The sequence below is a fragment of the Stegastes partitus genome, unplaced genomic scaffold (genome assembly GCF_000690725.1).
Source record: "Stegastes partitus isolate 25-593 unplaced genomic scaffold, Stegastes_partitus-1.0.2 Scaffold738, whole genome shotgun sequence".
NCBI lineage: Eukaryota > Metazoa > Chordata > Actinopteri > Pomacentridae > Stegastes > Stegastes partitus.
Window position 1 is genome coordinate 268,351 of NW_007578469.1, and position 9,263 is coordinate 277,613.

General features: G+C 40.9%; 1 protein-coding gene across 1 annotated transcript in view; it reads left to right on the forward strand.

Annotated features, from left to right (window-relative positions):
• Nucleotides 1-9,046, forward strand: part of LOC103364286 (zinc fingers and homeoboxes protein 2-like) — a 137,207-nt gene extending 128,161 nt beyond the window's left edge. The window contains exon 5 of the mRNA XM_008291351.1: nucleotides 8,979-9,046. The gene's annotated coding sequence lies outside the window, so the exon portion shown is untranslated. The remainder of the gene's footprint in view (nucleotides 1-8,978) is intronic.
• Nucleotides 9,047-9,263: the final 217 nt, after the last annotated feature.

A 9,263-nucleotide genomic window follows, 5' to 3' on the forward strand; every position in this document is an offset into this window, starting at 1 on the left:
TGACGTCAAAAAAGGCCAGCTTGTGCGTATCTCTGAGAGGCCTGCAGCTTTGACAAAGCGGCTGTATTTGACGGCCTGGAATGACAACAGGTCGGGCTGCTGTTTGCTGCTGAGGATGTCGTGCACAGTGGCTTTTTACAGCTTTTTCTCCATAAACAGAAATCAGACCACAGAGAATGAACCAAACTGTAAAGTTGTAGCCGGACAGCGAAATGAGCTGAAACTCACTGTAAAGCTCTGTGCAGTCATGGGGAGTCGTTTGATACAGTGTGGTTATAAAAAAAATACTGATGCTCTGCGATATGTGCTCCGTATAACTGAATCGGTGGATGCAGGTTTTACCACCTAGAACGAGGGAACTGATTTAGCTCTCATTGGTCCCCAGCGTCCCCCCTCCGCTCCCCAGTCTGTTAGTGTTGAAGCCAACCCCTCGATCCCCGGCAACAAACAAAACTACTCCAGCCAGTCTCCGTCTGTGTGTGTAGCTGTGTGAGTTTTGGCTTTAACTGCTCAGCAACAAACACTATCTTCAGGAAAATTTAGGAACAAAAAAAAAAACGCTATTGGAGGCCTAAAATAGCAGCAGACCCCCTGGTGTGGCAAAGTTTGATAGATAAAAGGCTTCTGCCTGGGGCAAAGTGTGATGACAGAGTCTGCTGCTTGTTCCCTCCACTGTCTGTTCTGACAGAAGATTGAAAGTCTTAATGTTTCGACGCAGCTTTTTGCTTATCAAAATAGAATCTGTTCAAATGATTTCCTCAAGACAAACATCCGTAAACAAGGTGGAGACTCGGCTTCTTACGCTGTCACTTTTGAGAGATTGTCACCACTTTGGGATGCCTTCAAAAATCAGCTCCTGACAGCGAAAATCAATAATCAATATGCGGCATTTGGAATAACCAACAATAAATGGAGGTTTTGCAAATAAAACGCAACCTTTCAGTGATGTTTCGAAATGGTTTCTGCTCGAATATGACGCTTTTACTTCAGTTTAAAATATATTTTTATTCGTCCCAACACGAGGTGAAAGCAGCAGCAGTACAGTTCACCATCCAATACTGTAAAAACAGGGATGTAACATTTGTCAAAAACTGCAGACTACAGATTTTATGTTGCAAACCGAAGCTGTGCTGTGAGTTAGCAATATAAAGATGGATTCCAATGCCAGTTACTTTCTGCTGGGTATTTAAAAATGAAATCAAGTCAATGAAAAGGCTGCTGATTTTTGAGAGACAAAATCCGTGAAGCAGCGGAGGTGGAGGAATTCTGACTTTTACTGACCAGCATCCATTAAACTCCTAAAACACTGGAGCCTACACTTCCCCTAATGCAGCTTGATGTGATGCCACATTCGTTCAATAGCAGATTCGTCTAAGCTAAATGTAAATGGTGTCCAAGTCAACGTCCAAGTTGTAATGACGGGGAAATTTAGATTTTTTTAATGGAAAAATCCAACTGGAACTGAGCAAAAACCATGTTAGGACCTCTGAGGCTGCACGTATTTATTTATAATACAAATCCTAAATGTAATGTCTGATATTGGTTTAGCATGCTAGCATTTGCTGATTAGCACAAAGACTGAAACTCATACACAACAACCAAAAAGACCCAAAATACCACCAGCATCACTGTTTATTATTTCAAATGACAAGCAGCTGCAGTTAGATAGAGCAGCGATTTAAGAAGATAAGGAAAGATGATGACAATGGAGAAGATGAAGAAGACGAAGATGATGATGAAGACAGTGAAGTAGAAGACAAGAAAGAAGATGAAGAGGACAACCAAAAACAACAATGGCCAAAGAGACTAAAATGGCAAAAAAGATCACAATGACAGAGTCATAGAGATGACAAAAATGAACATGACGACGAAGAAGACAGCGTAGAGGAAGAAGACTTCAAAAAAGAAAATTGCAAAGACAATTACGACGAAGATGAAGGTGACGACAAAGAAGATGATGAAGGAGAACAAGACAAATATGACAATATAGACAACAAAAACAACAAACATTTAGGAAAAAAAATTATGGACCAAGAAAAAGATTGCAGAGATCAAAAAGAAGAAGAAGCTGAAGAAGACAACCAAAAAAAACACAACAACAAAGAAGATGGTAAAAAAAAATGCCAAAGCAGATAATGAAGACGAAGAAGAAACAGGATGACGAAGAAGATGGCAAAGTCAACACAGAAGCTAATGAGGAAGAAGACGACGACAAGAAGACGAAGATGATACAGAAAAAAGAGAAAGGTGAAAAGAAAAAGATGGCGAAGAAGAAGATGAAGCCAAGAAAGATGACAGATCAAGAAGAAGCCACACAGACCAAATTAAATCGTTTGTGTGGTTCAGGTGCTCAGGTCCATTTGGATCCACTTAACCAGATCACCAGGTCAGGTCTCGGCTCCTCACAGCCGAGTGGACCTCCAAACCAAAAATCATGTCACAATGTCACAAAAACTTCCCTACAACCCATCCAGACGTATAATAACTTACTTTAAAACGGAGCTGCTGTTTAGTGGAGCTTCTCCTCCGTCTGCTGCTCTCAGAAACTCGTCCACCTTTATGCTCCAACCCACACATCCCACTGGGGACAGCGAGCGGCATCTGTGTTGCTCGATGTATCTGCACAGAGGTCGCGTTTTTACAGAATTTAGATCATTTAGCTTTTAATGTTGAACATGGTAAAGCCTCGGGGCGACCTGACAGCCCGACGCCATCAGCAGAGAGTCTCTGGTTTGATTCCCAACTGGCTGGATGTGATTGTTTCTGCCGCTTCTGTCGAAAAATAAACCTAAAATGCCAAAAAGCCCATTAAAAACAAGTTACAGCCTGCACCAAACTGACATTTTCCAGCTAATTTCATCAACCTGCAAAAGCCTTCATGTTACGGCGGCTCTGTCAGACGGATGTAGAGCTCGGGGAGGTGTTTTGGTGTTTCGGCGGTTGTGATTTAGCGGGTGATAAATTAACATGAGCTGCTCTCTAAACTCTGGCACTTTGTGACTGCGGCCGTCAACTCGCCTGCTCTGCCAGACGCTCAGTTCAGGTGCCAGTGATTATTGGAGGCTGAATCCGGCTCTCCAAATCAGTTTGGCTCACGGGGAACCGAGTGTGGCAGGTGAACGCTGGAATCCACCAAACGCTGCTGCTGCAGACACAAGTCACACTCCAACTCTGAAATTTCAGCATGTGGTGCTAAAAAAAAAACAACGTTTTTATCAAGCCTTTAGAGAGAGAGAAAAAAAAAAAAAACAGATTTAGACTGAGCCGCACAAACCTTCTCTCATTAAACATCATTAATAAGGAAGAAACTCATGTTGTAGACTAAATGTGATTTTATGAGGTCCTCATAAATGTAAATATTAGAGATATTTTAACATAAGGCATCGATCTTATCACCTCTGGGACAAGGTTGGCATTGAGAGTGTCACCTGGAGGGTAGTTGTAGTTCTTGTAGTTGTAGTTCTTGTGCATTTTATATACATTTCTAATTCTGTTTGCATACTTTGATGCTGCTTTGTTGTTTGGAGCAGTGGAACCGAGAGAGATCTGGCACGAGGTTTCTCCAGAATCACAGACTCCACCTTTAAATTCATCCATCCATCCATTATCTATACACCGCTTAATCCTCATTAGGGTCGCGGGGGGCTGGAGTCTATCCCAGCCGACTTAGGGTGAAGGCAGGGGACACCCTGGACAGGTCGCCAGTCCATCGCAGGGCTACACTTAGAGACAGACGACCAAGCACACTCACATTCACACCTACGGACAATTTAAAATCACCAATTAACCTCAACATGTTTTTGGACTGTGTGGGAGGAAGCCGGAGAACCCGGAGAGAACCCACGCTGCACGGAGAGAACATGCAAACTCCACGCAGAAAGATTCCGGTGCCCCCACCAGGACGCGAACCGGCAACCTTCTTGCTGCGAGGCAACAGTGCTACCAACTGCACCACCTTGCAGCGCCCTTTAAATTCAATTCAATTCAATTCAATTTTATTTGTATAGCGCATATTTACAACAACAGTCATCTCATAGCGCTTCACAAAGGCAGAGACAGAAACACCCAACAATCCAAAACATCTGGATTCCCTATAAGCTTCAGCAGTCCGCAACAGAGGGAAGGAACCGAAAACCGAAAATGTTGGTGAAGATTTACAGAAAATGACAGGTTTTATTTCTGAATCTGAATCTTAAAACCAAACAGATTCCATGTTTTGGGTAGATATCGAGGTAATAATTAGGGTTTTTTTTTTGCACTTTTTAATGGTCTGAATCAGTCCTGTTCTTGATTGCATTCATATCCTGATAGCTGCACTGAATTAGAGTTCAGTGGATTTATGTTTTCCAGCATATTTCTTCAATTCAATGCCTTTTTTCTGTCGTTGCTGGAAATAGTTTGTCATCAATCACCGAAACTCATTTATGTCTGCATGTCTGTCTTTCTCTCTGTCAGTTTTTCTTCTGTTATTCCCTACTCAAATGTTCTTATTGTTGCTTAAAGCTGCATTTATAGATGTTTTTTGTTTTCTTGGAGGCGGCAGATGAACCTGACCAAACAGTCCTGTCTTGTCGCAGACAGCTGCCCTCCCTGAACCTGGTTCTGCCGGAAGTTTCTCCTTCTTCTTCTTCTTGTTCTGGACATTTTATTGCTCCTGCTACATTTTTACTCACTGTGGGTGCATTTTTTTTAATGCAGTATGAAGTGCTGCACCTCTATGGAAACAGAACAACCATGAGTAGATGTAGAGAAAACTCAGAAATGTCTTCTGTGCAGTAAAACACTGCTATGATGCAATAATTAAAAAAAAAAGAAAAAGAAAAAGAAAAGCTGAATTTCTTTGATTACTTATTTTACCAAAAACAAAATTGACTCAACATGTACAACAGCGTTCCAGGTGTCCACAGGTGTTGCCAGTACTGGAAAAAAATATTACTGGCTCTACATATGAAAGATATTTTACTTTAATTTGTTTTCATACTTGCCTGCCTTATGCTCTGTGTGAACGCAGCCTGCAGTTCAGCCAAAAAGTCTTCGGATTTTTCTCACAAAGACTGTTGGTCACAGTTGAGTCACTAATGGCTTCACTGTGGTGCCGGGGAATGCAGAATTTTTAGTTTTTTACAGAATCTAGTTAAAGCAAACAGTTATTTTTTGGTGGATTTTTCAAATAAAGTGATAAAAAATCACACTTTCTAGCTTAGATTTGGTTTTCAGACACAACAGGTCTGATAAATGGTGTTACTTTTCTTAAAGATAGTATGACTTTCAAACCTACCGGTGAGTGTTTAGGTTTAGAGGGTTAAATTAATCATTATAAACATCAACATAAACATACTTTGGACAATTTTTTTTTGAATCACACTAAACAAATCAAGAGTCTATAGTTAATCTAAATGCAAACGAAAGTCAGAATACAGACAGAAAAAGACAATCAAGCACAACAAAATCCAAAAACAACCTGCGGAGAGAAAAAGCAGAGCAAATACATCGAAGTAATTCAGCGTTGCCGGTCAGATATGAGTCAGCGATCATCTCATATTCAGCTCTCATAAGTGGAATTAAAGACCGTCGCAAGTCATCCATATGAAAAAAGTTATTCAGCCGTTAAGCAAAACATTATCAGAATGAAATATGCATCCCTGATCGTATTCTGTATTAATCATAGCGTTGTTCTTTTGGGGAGAAGGCCAAGGTAAATGGTAGATAAAAAAGAGACGAATATGTGCCGAGAATTTTAAGAATACCGGCTCTGAAATTAATTACCGCAAAGCGTTCGCGCATTTTAAAAATGGAGAGGGCAGCTTCATTGAATTGAGAGACTAAATCAGAAAAAAAGCCTGTTTGTATGAGACAAACGGTTGAATTATGTTAAATCGACTCACAAGGCTTCAGACTTTAATCCTGTTCTTACAGTTTTTAACTTTGGCCGGGTTGGAAGGTGAAGGTCAGAGGTCACGGCGGCGACACGATGCTAACAGAGCGAAGAGGAGCGACGCTATCGTGCAGATTAACGACTGATGGAGCAAAAGCAAATTCCTGCAGCTCAAATGGATGCGGCGATGTCCCCGGTTTATCTTGGTGTGCGTGGCGCTTTAACGCTGTGTGTTTGTGTGCGCGCCATCCATTGTCCTGTCTCACTAATCACAGCAGCTCGGGGCTTCATTTAATCAGCCGAGCGCGCCGCAGCGTCCCATAATAACTTATCAACACTCGTAGCTTATAGATGAAGGCTTAATTGCCAAAATACTGCGGCGTCTCTCCCTCGCTGTCATCATTATAATGTGCAACTCAGAGGCCCAGACGCTGAAAGTTACCTGTTTCCAGGAAACCACGATCTTACAATAGAAAACGTTCTTTTATTTTAATTTTGTGCCTTTTAAGTTTTAATGAAAAGGGTTTTTATCCAGTGAAAAACCTTTGATTTGAAGCCAGAAACAAATTATAGGAGCCCAAAGCTACCAGCGCTCCTGATGTGCGAGGTTTGTGTCTCTTTGTGCTTGTTTTGACCCTTTTTGTAGTTGTTTTGACCGTGAATGTCGGCATTTTGCATCTCTTTGTTGCTGTTTCGTGTGTCATTGTAGGTTGTTTTGACCCTTTTGTAGTTGTGTTGACTGTTTTTGTAGTTGTGTTGACTGTTTTTGTAGTTGTGTTGACCCCGTGTGCTGTCACTCTGCATCACTTCGTTGCTGTTTTGGGTCTTTTTGTGGTTGTTTTGACCATGTGTGTTGTCATTTTACACCACTTTGTTGGTGTTTTGTGTCTTAATGTAGTTGTTTTGACCCCGTGTGCTGTCACTATGCATCTCTTTGTGGCTGTTTCGTGTGTCATTGTGGTTGTATTGACCCTTTTGTAGTTGTGTTGGCTGTTTTTGTAGTTGTTTTGACCCAGTGTGCTCTCACTATGCATCTCTTTGTGGCTATTTGTGTGTCATGTGGTTGTGTTGATTCATTTGCAGTTGTAATTGTTTCGACTGTTTGCTATTGTTTTGCAACTCTTGTTTTGTGTCTGGTTGTGGTTGTTTTGCCCCTTTTTGTAGTTTTTTTTACCTTTTTTGTAGTTGTTTTAAACGTGTGTTGTCCTTTCATGTCTTTGTTCGTGTTTTGTATCCTTGTAGTTGTTTTGACCTTTTTTATAATTGTTTTGACGATACATGCTGTCATTTGCCATTTTTTCTTTGCTGTGTTGTGTCTTGTTGTGGTTGTTTTGACCTTTTTTGTAGTTTTTTTTTGACATTTTTTGTAGTTGTTTTTGTTGTCATTTTGCATCTCTTTGTTTGTGTTTTGTGTCCTTGTAGTTGTTTTGACCATGCATGCTGTCATTTTGCATATTTTCGTTGCTGTTTTGTGTCTCATTGTGATTGCTTTGCATCTTTTTGTAGTTGCTTTTACCATTTTTGTAGTTGTTTTAAACGTGTGTTGTCATTTTGCATGTCTTTGTTTGTGTTTTGTGTGTCCTTGTAGTTGTTTTGACATTTTTATTGATGTTTTGACTATGCGTGTTGTCAGTTTGCATCTCTTTGTGGCTGTTTTGTGTCTTGTTGTGGTTGTTTTGCCCTTTTTTTTAGTTGCTTTGACCATTTTTGTAGTTGTTTTAAACGTGTGTTGTCATTTTGCATCTCTTTGTTCCTGCTTTGTGTGTCACTGTAGTTGTTTTGACCATACATGTTGTTATATTGCATATTTTTGTTGCTGTTTCGTGTCATTGTGGTGGTTTTTATCCTTTTTTGTAGTTGTTTTGAGTCTGCATGCTATCATTTTGCATCTGTTCATTGCTGTTTTGTGTCTCATTGTGGTTGTTTTGCCCCTTTTTTGTAGTTGCTTTGCACATTTTTGTCGTTGATTTGACCATGCCTGTTGTCATTTTACCTCACCTTGTTGCTATTTCGTGTCTGTATGTGGTTGTTTTGCTCCGCTTTGTAGTTGTTTTAAACGTGTGCTGTCATTTTGCATCTCTTTGTTTGTGTTTTGTGCGTCCTTGTAGTTGTTTTGACCACACATGTTGTCATTTTGCATCTTTTCGTTGCTGTTTTCTGTCTCATCGTGGTTGTTTTGACACACAACCTCCTTTTGCATCTGTACCGAGGAGCTGTTTGCAGCCTGTGCGGCAGAACAGAAGCGCTGCATTTAACTTTCACCACTTGTGTTCAGTTACAAAATGTCAACAGTGAGCGCAGCGGAGAATATTTAGGAGGCTTCAACAAAAGCAGCAGTGTTATTTAAACTTTAATAGAAAGACTGAGACGAACATGAACAGAAAGCTCATTGATCCGACGAGTTGACGTCACAACTCTTAATTCATGAACTGACTGTTTGGAAAAGCGAAGATGAGACCGACTGTAAAGCCGCGAGACGCTGCAGATTGAAGCGGCGATTTTCTGGAGTTTTCACATTCAGTGTTTCGTTTCTGTAAAAAAATATTGATTACAGCCATCGATTACAGCAAATTAAAACTTCTAAGTCAGAAGAAATGAGGACTGAAGCCTGGTTCAGGTGAAATAAAGGCTCGAGCCTCTTTGTGAATCCGTCAGTAGTTTATTTGCCACAAAGAGAATCCATCTGTGTGTGTGTGTGTGTGTGTTTTTTGTTTTTTTGTTGCATGTGTGTTGCTGTCCGTTGTCCTGTTTGTGTAATCACGGCGACTGCGGGCCTCGTTTAATCACTTCCACACAAAACACAACTTTAACAGTTTCCCCTCTTACATGGATTAGGAGGCAGAGCGCCGGCCGGCCGCTCAGGTTGTTTCACAACGTGTCCCAGTTCCCAGCAGCACCAGGCGACCGCGAGCACCGGCTCCTGGCACGACGATTGCTTTTTAATCCCCCTCTCTTTTGTTTTTGTTTTTTTTTGGTTGCTGTTGTTTTTTGGTGGAAAATGATCTGAGTTCTTGTGAAACTGACATTTGTGCTGAGAAACGTTTGACAGTTTTTAATGCCTCCCTTCCTCCCCTCCCTCTTCTCTCTCTTCTGTCCATTTCAGGTGCGAATAGGATTTACCGCCTTCACCGCCGCTGCTGCTGGAAACATACAGGAGGAAAGAAAAAAAAACAAAGAATGGAGCAACAAAAGAAGAGTTTTTTAATTATCAGATATTGTATTTTTTTTTGTTTGTTTTGTTTTTATCCTTTTTTGTTTTTTACCGATTTTTATCTCTTGATTGTCGCATCCCAGGTCACGCACAACGTCCTCCTCCCGGCTAATCTCGCCCTGAGGTGGCCCCTCCAACATAAAGAAGTTTAAACAAGACCAGGGGGGGAAGGTTGTT